Source organism: Vanessa cardui, chromosome 7, assembly GCF_905220365.1.
Source record: "Vanessa cardui chromosome 7, ilVanCard2.1, whole genome shotgun sequence".
Taxonomy (NCBI): Eukaryota; Metazoa; Arthropoda; class Insecta; order Lepidoptera; family Nymphalidae; genus Vanessa; species Vanessa cardui.
The window spans coordinates 11,096,800-11,113,324 of record NC_061129.1 but is presented as its reverse complement, the minus strand read 5'-3'; the positions used below and the strand labels follow the sequence as shown (position 1 = coordinate 11,113,324).

Sequence of the window (16,525 nt, the reverse complement as noted above, 5' to 3'; positions counted from 1 at the left end):
GTGTAATAAGATCCTTTACTTCTTATTTTTCTTTTGATTCATTAAATTTTCAGACGACATCATATGGGAAACCAATTACGGCAAACTCAATGCGATAATTTTATTCTCATATTAATAGAAAATTTAATCCTACCTTAATCTATATCTATTAAGGGGAAGACCAATGAAAAGATGGATGGATTGTGTGAAAGATGATATAGCTGGAAAGAATGTTACTTAGGAGATGACGTCACATAGGGAAGTATGGAAGAAGTCATGCTGCGCAGAAGTAAATTGGGATAAGGGCAGGAGGATGGATGGTTAATAGAAAACTTTAAATAAAGGCTATTTAACATATATGATAAATCTTGCACTTAAATTTTAAACAAGTTTAATTAAACTAACTGAGCTTACATACACTTTTATTTGTGACAATACAATCTCGTAAACTTTCAAATTTATTTATTTTATACGACGATTGGCTAAAAGCTATAAAATGGGGTCCTTATTAACAATTTTCTTTCTGTTTTAGATTAACCATTTACTCGATTAACATTTTGCTATAGTTGAACGAATTGATATGCATAAAACGTTTTGAATTATAGTAGCTAAAAATGTCTTCTAAATTGCCACACTCAAGAATACAATGTATTACATAAGGGCCGGTATATACTACAGTTTCACGCAGCAGGTGACGCTGACATGGCTCTGTAACTCGCATTTGTCACGAGCCATGTCCCAGATATCTCATCGGACTGTAGCAGACAAATGCGACGATATATCCAAATTTCATATTTTAGAAACACAATGATAACTGCAAACGTGGTATACGAGAGATAAATGCATCGAATATAACGAATATTTAACAGTGCATGCAATATAATTTAGTGCTGTAATTAGTAACGGTTTTTTATCATCAATTTTTTTAATACGTTTAATATATAGAGGATATTATAGGCTCCTTAAACGATTTCTCGTTTATGCAGAACCATCAATTGCATGCCCTCTCGGTCAACGGAGATTGACGCTGACAAATTGACATGTATCTGTTTACATATACACCTCAATGTTACATTAAGATTATGAAAAACATTTTCTTATGACGAATCACACAATAAATCAAATCAAAATAAACTTTATTCAGGTAGGCTTTTACAAGCACTTTTGATTCGTAATTTTACATTTAAGTGAAGCTACCACCGGTTCGGAAAGTAGATTCTACCGAGAAGAACCAGCAAGAAACTCAGTAGTTACTCTTTTTAACATTTAAAAAATACAAATTCATTAAAAAAATATAAATCTCGAGAAAACTATAATGCAGATAATAATTAAGAATTCGTACAAATCATTTATTAGTGAATATTTATAAAGCGAAGTAAGCATTATTTTATTTTTATTAGGCTTAACAGACCTTTCCCCAGAATTTAAGTTTTTTATCACTGATAAAACCTAATGAACCCAACTATTCAAGTTATTCGGGCTTGAATGTTTACGGTTCGTACATTGACAACAGAGCTAGATATTAAGATACATTATATTAAGATCTAAGTCAAATTTAAAAAAAATAAGGCCTCTCTTATACGTGCCTAATTAAATTAAATAATTAGAGAAATATAAAATTCAAAATCGAGTGAAACTTAGAAACATAATTGCGTGTATATTATAAGTGAAAAACCCCGACAAGAGCTTAATTTATGTGTTTAATTTATCTGATGTTTGGAGGTGAAGGAAAATGTGACAACTGAGTCGGCTGAAATTCTGCCAGCACAGCCTATATACCTATCCTGTCCTTCCTAGCAGTAGGAAATTTATTTTTTTATACTTTTATGAGGAACTATATTTATAAAATGTGGTTGTTCCTACACTCACTCGCGCCGTCCACTGCTTACCTTTTATTTGATAATTTAAGAGGAATAATTTTAATTAAATTATGAAATAATATTAATCTACACTTTAGTATCTCATATTATTATGCGGTTTAATTGGTTGGGAACGAGCATTAATTAATTAAGCATGATTAAAATTTTTTGTTCAATAATTTACGATTTTTATTTCAAATATTTTTAATACAATTATATTTGCTTATATTATTTGCTCAGTAGCAGTATGTAAATTTATTCATGCTTTGATCAATTTATAATTACCTAAAAGATGCTAGTTATTTTAAAAACAACATAGCCGATGAAAAGCTAATATTTAAGTAAAATCTGCTGCAAATCAATATCCAGCAAAGCTAAATATTCTCAGTAGCGCAGCTTGTGCGCTATAAACTATGAAATTAAAGACCTCAGAGAGGGAACTGCACAAACATTTTCAGTGGAAATGTTGTTTAACTTCATTTTCATTAGCGTCCTTCATTAAATTCTAGTTGAAATCAACGTTGGTCTCGAGCTATGTATATTTTGTTACTTATTTACGTCGTCAATAAATTTTGCAAAATATTTAACATGATAAAAATGATTCAACTTAAAAAAAAAAAACGTTTCATATTTCGAACACGAGCAAAATATATCATAAATCGTGAATACTATAAAGCCATCAAACTTAAAAAAACTACTGTAAAAATTTAGTTATAAAAGTGTTCTAGATGAAAGAATATTATAAATTTTATAAATTCCTGCCAATATTACATATTTATTTTAAATAATGTTGTTAAAGCTCTATTTTATCAATAAACACGATGAATATTTGAAGTGGGCGTGGACCGGACTCTAACATTACAAAATAGCGAAACATTCTTATCAATATCTCTGGGCGGCGATTTTATTATTAATACTGTATCGTTTGATTTTTTTTAATGGTATAGAATCGATACATTCTTTGAAACTTATAAAAGATTATCATTCAGTTACTAAAATTAACCGTAACGCTTGATATGACAAATATATTTTCATGTTCCATAATAAAAGAGTTTTTACAAATCAAAAAATACTTCATAAGTTATTGTCAATATACTTTAAAACTAAAAAGTTAAAAATATTTTTTTTTAAATTACTTGATCAAAAGATTTTAGGAAGTATTGAATTTTTAAAATTCTTTATTTAATATTTACTATTTTAATCATAAATTCTAAAAGACAAGACAAGATACTCAGAAAAGTTAACATAATTTATTAAATTTAAAAAAATGAAATAAGACATAATCGAAATCCTCTTTATTTTTTGAAGTCGATGAAAACTATTTATTAATTGAGCAAAAACATTTGATGCTTAATCGCGAAAATCCACTGAACAGCGAAACAGCTTCATATCGCATTATAAATTGACGCACAAAGCTCTTCCGTTTCCACTGATGGTTATTAATATTTTAATCCGAGTTTGTATAAGAGGATCAGTGATTTTACAAACGTACGATCAACTTAATCACTATTATGTTGAAACCTATTCTAGCATAATAAACAGTTTGCGGGTTACAGCTACAACACGTAAATCAACCTGATAAGTATAATTTACCTATCTATTTATCCTAGTTATTGCCCAGCTCAAATCTGACATATTAATTGCCTATTCATTTCATTTCATTGATTTATTTCATTCATACATTTAATTGCTTCGTCCTAAATTTTCATTTCATTTTGTTTTTTTTGTTACTCTGCTTCATATTACTATTTATTAGGAAATTTAAAACATTTTATTGTAAGTTGACTATTCCCTTTTTTCCCGAATAGGTATAGGATAATAGGATTAATAAATAAATTTTAAATAAAATTAATAAATAATTTATAAATTTAATATTTTAAAGTTCTTACATGGAGCGATCACTATACGATATCTGCTCGGATATATAATAATTCACAACCCTTTGTGGACCAAGTGAATAATTAATCCAGTATATTATTATAAATTTATATATTGGTGAGAAACCCATGTTAAATACAGCAAGAAGATCATCAAATGCATAAATCTCGTATAAAAATTATATTCCGTTTAGTTTTGTTACAATTTTAATCTTAATAAATAAAGTTTCATTTATATTTAGTCTTTAATTAATTTAATTAATTTTGCTATAAACACAGCCCGACAACTCAATTTGATTGAGTCCTGTTCGAGCCGCCAAATTGTAAAGTCAAAAACAATATTTATTGTTACGCTGTCCATTTGAAAAATAATGTGTTGAAATATGACTCTCAAATTTTATTTCGCTTCCATCATGAGTGATCAGCATCACGAGGGAAGTGGGGATGTCAGATTAGCTGACGTCACGCTTTATAAAAAGTGTTTTTTTGGCATTTGTCTCACGTATATTTATTAATCCATTTTAACAGTTCTTCTGACAATGAAAGTGACAGCTTAATGCGCTCGACAAGAAAGGGTTCGGAGAGCGAAGAAAAATGTCAAAAACAAAACAAATAAATTTCCTATGTAAAGTTCTGGCCAACTTTACTTACACGTACGTACATATATAATTCATGTAAATATACCACCTTTTTCCTACACACTATGCTTTCCTAATAAAATAAGCCAATTTCAGATATTTGAACTCAATTTCATCTGTTTGCAGATTTATTATCGCTAATAAAAAGTGTTATTTAACTGTATTTCTACAACAGTATTACAGATTACTATTATATTTTATTCGGAGGTTTTCTTTTCCAATTTTATTATGATTATTTAATATTTAATTGCTTTTGTTGTATATGTATTTGAATCTCAGTAACAATGTTTTAATATATCGCATTACAGGCTCTGAATACAACGTATCATGTTTTCGTACCAGGATTTCTCCAATCTTATAAGAAAGCCATTTTTTGTACCCAGTTGATACCTTCAAAAAGGTAGCCGGGCCCTTGTAGGACCAGACATTACCTCTGTAAGTCTAACTTATCACAGTCGTCTCTATAAACTAGCCACTATGACTACACAAATGAGGCAAACATTAAATCATGCGCTGTTTACGTAATCTTTATTTTTTAAAGTACCACCAGATAGTCTTATTTACATTTTAAGCAAAATTATTTATTAATTGTACCTTATTTTACGACACTTACAATGCATTACAGAATAAAAATCTACTTATATCGGTACAAGCAGTTTTCCATACAATATTTTCCTATACAACCAAGCACAAGAAGAATAATAAACTTGAATTGATCTCATTAAAATAATTATATGGGTTAGCTATATTACCGTGTCGATTGAAATTTAAAAAAAAATGAATAGCCCAAGTACACAATAGCATTAAGCGTATAATTAAAGCGATCGAATGTTCATTAAATTCTAGGAAGAAATAAAAATTTCAATTCACCGTATAGTATTGATACTCGGTACCAAGAGGGGTTATTTCATTTGCGGCGCTCAAGAGCACTCCGACAGAACCACTCAACCATTTTATGTTGAAAATTTTGTTTCATAGCGGCAGTTTTATTTCAGTCTGTTGTTCTGTGGCAGTTTTATACTTTTCCCGATGAAATATTGTTATTGGTCTTTATTATAATTTCATTGGAACACATCTATGTACTTTTTGGATGATTTCAAAAAAAGAATTTTTATGTTCGTTCTATAATAATAAAAATGTATCTTTTGTACCAGTTATTAGCAAATGTTTAATACAAAAAATACAAAAAATATTTGTCACGTAAAATATTTTATTTACTTACTGCACACTAAATATAAAAGTAGGTATACTATTGATATTTTAAAGTAAGTAAGGTTTTAATTAGTTATTTATATTCATTTTATTCTTGTTATAAATCTCATAGATTTAGATTACAATTTTGTAATTAATTTAAAATAAATTCTTAAATGATTTGTTTTGATAATTAAATAATTTGTTTGGAAAATGATATTCTCCGATCATAAAAACATGAAATCACAAAAAAATCAAATCTAATAACTAATCTACAGACGTCTCTATTCGGTCTGTTTGGTCGATTGCATTTGCCAAATATCATTTTTGAATCTAAAGCATTGAATTTCAAAATAAAAGAAGTTTAGGGTAAGCGGTAATATTTTATTGAATTTTTAATGACTATGAAATGAAGAAAGCCTTCCCCTTTTTTACTTTCTTTGCACTCAATTCAATAAAAACGGAAGCCATCTTGAAACAACAGCTCATTATGAAGAGAAAGAAATGGAAAACAGATAACGAATGAATCGGTCGAGCATCGAGTTTACTTTTGAGATAAATATTGTAAGTTAACGTTTCCTCTTAGCTCAGTATTTCAAAACAACTATGCTTATTAAAATTGCAAAGTATTATTTTATTAGGACGATGTCACTTTTGTCTGTGTGTGTGGATGTGTTTGTCTGTGTGGGAGTCTCTAATTCATCATAATAAATTAGTGTAACATTTACACTATTAATATTGTTAAGTTTTATTGGAAATGATAATTATTTAAAGTACTTATTATCTATTTTAATGCGAAAGTTATTTTGTCTCAGCCAAACTGAACTGAATTTGATGTTTGTTATGAATCAAGTTTGAAGTCCAAGAAAAGACAGGTCAAATTCAGTTCTAATAATTAATTCATACCTAACTTTACAGTTCTTGATAAGTTTAACAATAGTTCCGTCAATTCAACAATAAAAATAGTACCTTGAAAAATGAGATGCTAACTTTGCAAAAAATGACATTGTCATTCGAATTTCCGAAATTTGAATACATAATAGTCGAAATGTATTGTAAAGTAAAGTAAAGTAAAGTAACAGCCTGTATATTTCCCACTGCTGAGATAAGGCCTCCTCTTCCATTAAGGAGAGGGTTTGGAACATATTCCACCACGCTGTTCCAATGCGGATTGGTAGAATGCACATGTGGCAGGATTTCGATGAAATTAGACACATGCAGGTTTCCTCACGATGTTTTCCTTCACCGCCGAGCACGAGATGAATTATAAACACAAATTAAGCATATATATATAGCGGTGTTTGCCTGGGTTTGAACCCGCAATTATCAGTTAAGATGCACGCGTTCTAACCACTGGGCCATCTCAGCAATGTATTGACTTCTTCTAAAATAAATTAAAAAAAAAACGTTCAGAAAAGATCCAATTTCTAGCACCATTTTTTATCATTATTTTTTTGTGGTAAGCGCCTAAAATTGCGAGATGCTCGCCCTCTGATTTCGGGCCTCAGATTATGATTCCAAATGATAATTAGTTTAAATTTTATCAAGACGTAATATCCTATAATTAGGGCAATTAACTTTTTCTCTCTCATAGAAACAAAGGCTGCCTTACCCCATCAGTACAGCCAACGTCAGGATCTAAAATGTTAAATCCCAAGCTTGCTTTAAAGTACTCTGTGTTACTCATCCTACATAATACAAAGTTTTGATGTTTAACGGTGGAATAACTCATGAGCGGCAAAGTGCTTCTGCCATTAGCTGCAGTCCTAAAGCACTATGATAATATTCATCATTTATTTTGAATAAATCCACCAATGCCAATGTTATTTAATCATTGTTTTGCTAACAAAAGCATGATCGAGTACAAATGTCAACAGGCTAATTTAAGCTAAGGCTATTCAATCGGAAGCTATCAATGTTTCGAATGATCCGGTTACAGATAACTAGATTTTGATTAGTATTGCTATTCAGTATATTGCATATCATAGCCATCCGTTGATACGTCACACGGCCACATTCAATTTAATGGCGCTGCAATGGAATAATTCTGTCGAAATTGTTTGCACGATTTATCAATCTATTATTTTAGAACATTTAGCCAGTTTGAATTTTCCGTTAACGACAAGTTATAACGATGTACAATGATGCGAATACTCTAACGATTACTTTTATGATATATTAGTAGTCGCCCGCGGCTTCGCACGCGTTTTTGGGGGCTGGTTCTCATGTTCTAGGCAAAAAGTAGCCTATGCCCTTTCCTGCAGTTCATGTTTGCTTCACAGCAAATTTCATGTAATTCAGTTCAACAACAACAACGTGAAAGTGCGACAGACAGATTAATACGACTACTTTCACATTTATTATATTAATATAGAGAGGAATAAAATATATAAATACTCTTTAATCAGATAAACTCATATCTTACTTCTTGTAAGTAAGAACCTAATAAACAAGCTTAGTTTAAAACAGCCCAGGGTAATTTGAAACTTGGTAGTATCCAAAGCGAACGATTATTCCACTTCAATTTTTAAACATTCTTTAAATTATTTACGACACATACAGCGTAAAACCTCATAGCTGCATCGCTTGAAGATTGCGGTGTAAATAAATTGAACCGCTGTATCTCGATACGCCGTGTCTGGAGTAGGATAGACTAGGCTTTACGAGCGCGCTTTGCGGCAATCAACATTTTGTGTCTGCTCTCAAACCTATATAAGTTTACTGATATTATTTCTTTATTCTTTGTTATTTTTCAGCGTTGATATATCTTATAGTTATGATGATATCCTCGTAAAAATCGGATAAAGAATACTAGAATAATAGAATGCTCAGCGTAAAAGTAGAGTGCTAAATAAAAAGGTCGTGTGTAGTGTCGAGCAAGCCCAGCCAATTTTGGTAGACAACAATATTGTGTTATTTACGATACTCGATTTTCTACTGTACGGGGACGTTGTTCAATATAAATGTACTCTACAACATGATATATACCATAAATAAAAATTGCAAAGTAAAATCTAAAATATAAACATAAATACTATGTTGGAACTGACTACGAATCTTCATTATTTTAACAGTTCATAGGTATTGTTTTATTAAAACAATGGTCCTTTTTTCGTTTCAAATTTAAAGGTTACAATAACATACATAGGTAAATAAAAACGAATTTATATATCGCTCCTGTAAGAGCTACAATATGAAATTTAATGACGTGGACATGTTTTCTTGTACGCTTAATACTTACATTTAAAAAAAGATATTGTGCATTTGTCAATTTAGTCATTGTTTTTTTTTATTATTTTTTTGTTATATTATATTTTTCACTAGTTTGCAGTGTGTGTATAGTTAATATTTATAATTTACTAAATTGCTTGTTAAATGCATGAATTAGTTTCAAGTGGAAACTTGGTGTGTGAACAAATTAATTACTGTATAATATATATGGTGTATACTGTATGATTCCCAATTATAATAATAAAAAAAAAATAACGGGTTAGATCGTACATACGTTACCGAACGTAAAAATTTTAGAAAGAGACAGCATTACCTGTGACGCAACACTCGTGTCAAATTCGTACTGATTATAACGGTAATTAGTTACATCGTCGCTGCTATTTTGTTTCCGTAATTCACGTACTTCTTTTGTTAAATTTTCCAAAAGACTACTTTGATGTTTTTGTATCTTGGAATGGCTTTGACGTTAACATCTCCCTTAATGATGAACTAGGTTTAAAGAATTTATTTCTTAAAAGAATTATAAGAGAATTCGCTTATAATAAGACACAGTTCCGCTTAAAATATTGGTGCATAAAATGTTAGTTAAGTTAGTTGTAGTAATGTTAGTTTTGATGGAATTGCTACCAGATATTATTACTTTATTATAACTCAAAGGTTTTCTGAAATATTACAATATATCATTTTGAGTTCATATAATATATCAACCAGAATTGAAAATAACTTTAGAAACAGTATACCAATGCTATTTCAATTTATAGCAACAAATAACAAGCAGCAATAACCTTTTTAATAATTTAATTAGTATTAATAACAAAAATGTAGTTGATTTTTAACGAAAAAATTTCTATGACTGAAAAAGTATATTTGAAGCATCCTTTCGCGGCAGAACAGTAAACCAAACTTTTGTTAATGTAGGTATTACGCTACGAGGTGTAAGTACATTAGTCGGTAAAAATAAAAATAGATATACATTATATTGCATTTTTTATATGAATATTTAAATGTACGACTTATAATACATCTCAAATAAACGCGTATTTACGTTATAATTAGTCCGTGGAGTAGTTAAATGTTGTTTTTTTTTTATTTGTTCGACATATGTTATATTTACTAAGTAATTTCTTTTCGAAGTTGAGGACTTAGATGGTATGGCTTAGTTGCAATAATTTGACGTGACGTTTTTTTCATTGACGCTCATTATACTAAAACAAATATGTTTCTTTTGTGTCTTTTTGGAATACGAAATGTAGCTATAATAAATTTTCGAACATTCAAATTTATTATGTAACATATTTTAAAAAACTTGTGCAACTTACATGAAGATTAAGTAATGCACTTTCATACTTTTCAAATAAAAACTCGAAACTTGTATAAGTTTAAAATGAGATAAGTAGTTTTTAGCAGAAGTTAACACGACGGGAAAATATCACGCGAATTATACACTCAAATAAAGATTAGAACTTATATTATATACATATGTAATATATAATTTTAAAGCAATTGCAATCTATTATCATTATGTAATTAAGGCAAAACAAATAAAATTGTTCATATTAATACTAATTTATAACATATATATAATATATAGTATGTATCTAAGATACTAATATCATAGCCACACGTTCTTGATGTAAAATTTCTCAAGAAATTATTCCGGTTCACGATGACGCAATTACGTACATTGAGGTCGATGATCCACATGAGATTGTTTTATGAATACGATAGTAGCAACGTAAATAACATTTTCGACAATATACATAAGCGGCTCGTTGGTCTAGGGGTATGATTCTCGCTTTGGGTGCGAGAGGTCCCGGGTTCAAATCCCGGACGAGCCCGTCTTTTTTAATGTACTAATACAATTTATTTTAAATAAATTTTAAATATAGATCAATCATTATACATTTTAGTTATATATTTTTTGAGTAACATATTTTTCATAATTAATTATCATCAGCTATATTTCAATATTTTCTTTACAAAGGTTTTTAAGTAATGCTTAAATAACCTGAAATTTAATTTAGTAATAATTTCGTATTTCATATTAAATTACATTGAAAATTAAGAGTTGAATTATCAAATAAAGAGTACGTTTAAAGTCATAAAAAAAAATGTTAGTATTTTTCGTCATTTCGTCAGTTGGCTCGTTGGTCTAGGGGTATGATTTTCGCTTAGGGTGCGAGAGGTCCCGGGTTCAAATCCCGGACGAGCCCAATTTCTTTTTTAACCTAGCAATAACATTTCTTTACGAAAGCAGTTATATTACTAGTTAATTGTAGAAACCATTCACAATTCTTTTCCTAATTTGAATATTTCCTCAATTCCTTAGTTACTTTTCTTTAAAAACAAAAAGGCCTTTTCTCAGATTTCAAACAAAATGATAAAAAAAAACAATCATAATAAACTATTAACGACGTATACAGTGTGTGTGTATTCAGAGAAAAAAGATAAAAAAAACAAGTTACCGAATAAAGTGTTTTAAACAGATAAGATAAAATGCTATCAAGACGATATCAATCATAAGTCTCTTAGGTGTCGTCTGTTGGTTATTTATTACTACTGCTACTAGTGTTGTGCCCAGCGGTTTTACCTGTACTTGGTTGGCAAGGCAAATATGCCTATTGGTGCCGTTTCTGAGATGAACGCGTTCAATCATACACTCTCTCCAATTTCATAATATGGATTACAATCGTAATAACCAACATTTACTTGAATGAAATAATCTTTGTTAATGATTGATAAACAATTATTAATTTAACTGCATATGTTACACACCTCTTTTAATAATTTATTTTAAATATAAAAATATATATTTAAGGCCAAATGCACTATATATAAGGTTTTTTGTTTTTTTAATTGAAAAGTTCAAATTACATAAAGCGAAACACAGATAACGTATAAAATATTAATCGTCCTTGACTTTAATCAAGAACGCTAATGAAAAGTAAATTAAATATTTCTGCTTAATTATTTGTACGGATTCTCTTTGAAATTATTACCTGAGTTAATGTGAAGTAGGTATATACTATGTTCGTGTCGATTTCTTGTATTTAATTGTTTTAATTAAATATTATTGATTTTTTATGTCATCTGTGATCGGGAAAATGGGATATCTCCTTTGTGCCCGTAATTACACTGGCTCGCTCACTTTTCAAACACAGCAATACTTAATGCAACGCGGTGTAATATAGGACAATACGTATTTTTAAGACAAGCGATAGATAAACTGTTTAATGTTAGTCGAAATTTCCGATTCATTATGAAAAGACACTTTCACAATATAGAATATTTATTGTTTTAAAATGGGTTATAAAATGGTTTATGTAGATAAGAAGTTTGAATTATTAAAACAAAACCTTACAATACTGTGTAAGGAACAATATACCGTTTAACTCCTTACAATTTCCGATATCAAATTATTGGCCTTGTGAAATTGCTTACCGGTACTGTCTTGATTAATCTTCTGAGAATTTTGTCTTTTTTGTTTGATCCATTTCAACTACGCGTCGTGCTGACTCATTTAATTTTAGCAACTCAAATGTACTGCTTTAGTGGTAGCTATATTATTAACGAAATTGAACAAAAATTAATTATAATTACCATTCTCTTCGATCCATTCATAAAATTCGTTTAAATCAGTTCGACTAAATCCCATTATTTGCTCGGAGCTCCAATAAGTAATTACTAAAGTCATAAGAGGTTATGTATCGAACTAAAAAAAAGCAATTATGTTTATCCTTCTATTAGCCTGTTATATTTTAAGATGAACCAATTACGAAATGGAGTTATATTAGAGAAAAACTAATTATAACAGAACATATTGTTTAATGAGACGTATAAAAGACATCGCTAGGCATTTGTTACAGAGCTGTACGTATGAACGAACTAAATAAACAGCTCTATTATATTTTATTTTCTGGTTTCTGATAAAACTGACACTTGTTCAAATATATTAAAAAGTTAATATAGCCTTTCGTTTTAATAAAGGATTTCGAATAACGTTATGATGTTTTTTATTTGAATTATTTTAAAAGTAGATCAAATTGTAAAATATGTTTGTGTGGCCATATATTTTTTTTATAAGTTTGTTAATTTACAAGGCAACCTCTCTTATTTGTAAAAATAATTATTTTCTACAATATAGTAAATTAAAGGGTCACATTATATAGAGTATATATATATATATATATTTTTTTTTTGAAGATTAGGTTTACATTTAACATTAATTTTTTCATCGAGAGTATTAATTAAAACTTATATTTATTTCCGTCATAATTTAGTATGTCTTCAAAAAAAAAGATAAAAGCGAAAATATTGAATAGGCAGTCTAAGTGTGATGCTCTTATGAGACCTGGTAAGTTTCATCCCAAACATTGTTACGGAGGCGTTCCCAGCGAACTGAATGTGGCGCTACACTTGAAAGTGTGAGCCTTGAGTGGCAATATATTTTGGGAAGTGCCTTTCCGTATAAAATGAAGTGGTGCTATTTAAAATGTACCATGAAAACACTTTTAAAACAATACGGTTTTTCTTCGAAATGGACTATGCTGCACTTCAAATTAATGGGAAAATTGTATTTCTCTTTTATAGACATATAAACGGGTAGAAAAAAAACCCCTGGTCGAAATCTAATTTAAGCCTACTTTAATAAAACAAAAAGATTAATAAGATCATGTTTCAGCAGCTATGAAGAAAGCACTTAATAACATTTCCAATTTTACAGTAATGTTGGAAGAAAAATCTCCTTCATAAAAGGTCGGTAGTACGGCATAAATCAAAAAGCAAAATAATTAAAACGAGCCCTTCGTGAGACAAAGGGATGTCGCCAAATTCTAAAGTACGAGTAAGATCTGATTTGACGAAATCCGTTACAGAATTAATTAAGATTTCCGTGTATTTTTCTTATTGGTTTCGGAAATGACTAATGTCTTTTAATGATATACTACTTAGAAGAATATTACCCGTTCTTACAGTCTATTTATAATGTATAATAGTCTATTTATATTATAGTAATGCACTTATAAAGTAAACAAGGCAATCGGATGGCTATGTATCAGACATAAGTTTATCGGTTTGTTTTCTTATGCCAAATTTACATACAAATAGTGACAATGTTGAAGAATTTAACAAAATATATTAGGAGTGACCCAACCTGCTACGCACGAGTGCAATACTGATACTAAATATACTATAGAATACGAGTTTGCATAATAACATATTCATTTTTTTCTTTTGTACTTACAATGTCACACTATACTAATCAAAAATATATTATTCTTATCGGTTTTAAATTTTTAATTATTTTAATTAGTCAGACAGACCGACAGACAGCGGAAAGCGACTTTGTTTTATACTAAGTAACGATAAAATTTCACACTGTCTTCGCTTATAATGTGCAGTATTAGTCTGGTTTGTTAATAGTTTTTGGTTATTTTTACGGATATCGTTTACAGCGTTAAATAATCATAAAATTACTGTAATCAAAGTATCGTGTTCAATTTGATTAGACGTTTAAAAATCTTTGTACGTAACATTTTCCTCAGCGATAAAGTACCAGTGAAATGAACGCGTATAATGTAAACCTCTACTTATTCTTAATATACCTTATTAATTTCTTTGAAATATCCATAAGTTCGAAATTAAGGATTTACAAAAGAAACTTTTTTGGACATTCAAGCTCCTCTAATTACAATTCCGGACAAAGTAAGTTTCTTAGTATGCTACAAGATAATGTTAATTAACAATATATATTAATTATTATTCACTTTACATTAAGAAGTTATTTTTATAATTCTCTGTTTGTGTATGTAGTCTATATTAGTGATTTTGTAAGTATATATACTCACACAACGTGTACGCGTGTGAATATTTATAAATCTTTATCTCTTTTATTTTGTATCTAAAAAATAGTACTTGCTAGTGGATATGCATCATTCATCCGATTAAGTTGAAAGCTTTTGCAGTTTATTGCTGCTGCGAAAATTTGTATATCAAATATAAACACATATAATAGATAATATTTTGATATGAGAGTTAAGTTGATTTTATATCATAATTATAACCTATTTCATTATATAGCATTCATAAAGAGTTCAAGTATACGTCATCAACAGGCATTATCTGTTAATTTTTTATTTTAGTTTAAGTATAGCCAGGACAATTTTTATAGATAATTGTAATTTTTAGTTAATGAAGGACCTTTCTAAAATATTATTTTCCTCTCTTAGATTTCAGAAGAATTAATGGCTGATTCTAAGTTTATTTTGTGTATAATTGGATATAGGTTATTATATACATTATAATTCTATCCTATATATATTCCGAATTGATATTCCTAAGTCAAAACAATCTATAATCCGCGTGGAATATATGTATTTAGAAAAGGGCAACCTTCTTTTGTTCTCAGACGGTTTTTGGGTGAAATGTGCCAACGTCCGCGGCGTTTGCATAAGAAGCAGAGCCTGTCCGTGGAACAAGATAATACCGGACAATGATAAATGCTTGGAATATAATAAGAACTTCGTCTGCTGTCAGGTGGCACGTGTGCGAATGCCAGTTGATATATTTGATGTGTATAAATAAATTGAGGATATATCTTTTCCTATTTTTAATATGATAAAATACAAAGAAGCAGAGGACCGTAATGTATCTTTGCTACGATGAAAGCTGTTAGTCATAGCCAAATTTAAGTGTCACGTAGTCTGATTTGCAAAATGCTCTATGCCAGCAATTACATTATATTAATTTATAACAAACTTTAAAAATATATTAACCAACATGAAAGAAGTGCAAAAATATGTTTTCGTTTAATAATGTTAGTTTCAATCTTAATACACAAATAAACTTGGTCTGACAGTGTCTCACAATTTTTTCTAATGAATTATTTCATTTTATTCATATACTCATTTTCGTTAAGAAATATTCACCGTACTGGATGTAGGTTTCTGTAAAGGCCCTTCTGGGTGGGTACCATTCACTCACCATACGCCTTACAATATACATCCTACTATCGAACATTGCGTTGCCATAGCAACATATAAATGAGACATATCTCATTTTCAAAAGGCAAAAAAAGCCAGTAGCGTAACATCGTAGATATTGTGGTTTAAAATTGGAGTGTCTATGTGCGAAGGCTACTTACATCAGGTAAAAAAAATTATCTAATTCAAAATTATTATTTAAATGGTTTAGAGAAACACTATAGACCCATTTAGGTATGGAATTTCCATCACAGACGATGAAAGCGCCTGGGTTTAAACAGTGCAATTTCCTAGCACACCTTCCATCTCCACCCTTCCATTTCGTTACCCATCGCTGCAGCCTTTCTTTCCTGTATGTCACTCGGGACTAAGTTAAAGTGCCTTCCATCAATCTCTGTATTTTCCTTACAGTAAAAAACAAACGGTTATTGATGAGTTCGCGGAAAGTGAGATATTTCAACCAGCTAGCAATGACGTCATATAACAAATAGAGGTAGAGCCAATGACAATTAATTATACCCACTACTGCTTCCTGTACTTTTCAAGGCATCTTATGTGTTGCAATGGGACAGATGGTATATGGCTACCACCACCTATAGACATTGGTGCTGTAAAAAGTTTTAACCATTCCTTACATACATCATCAATGCGCTATCAAACTTGGAAACTAAGTCTGAGAACTCAATATTACTAGGTATTCTCTTTGGCGATAGATAAAATCGTGAAAAATTTGATGTGTGGACGGTACCTACCCAGTCTGGGTTGCGCAA

General features: G+C 29.7%; 2 non-coding genes across 2 annotated transcripts; both read left to right on the top strand.

Annotated features, from left to right (window-relative positions):
• The first annotated feature begins 10,541 nt into the window (after positions 1-10,541).
• On the top strand, positions 10,542-10,613 carry Trnap-ugg. Its single transcript has one exon. It is a non-coding gene; the product is annotated as a tRNA-Pro (tRNA).
• Positions 10,614-10,916: 303 nt separating this feature from the next.
• Positions 10,917-10,988, top strand: Trnap-agg. The gene has a single exon. It is a non-coding gene; the product is annotated as a tRNA-Pro (tRNA).
• The last annotated feature ends 5,537 nt before the right edge of the window (positions 10,989-16,525 follow it).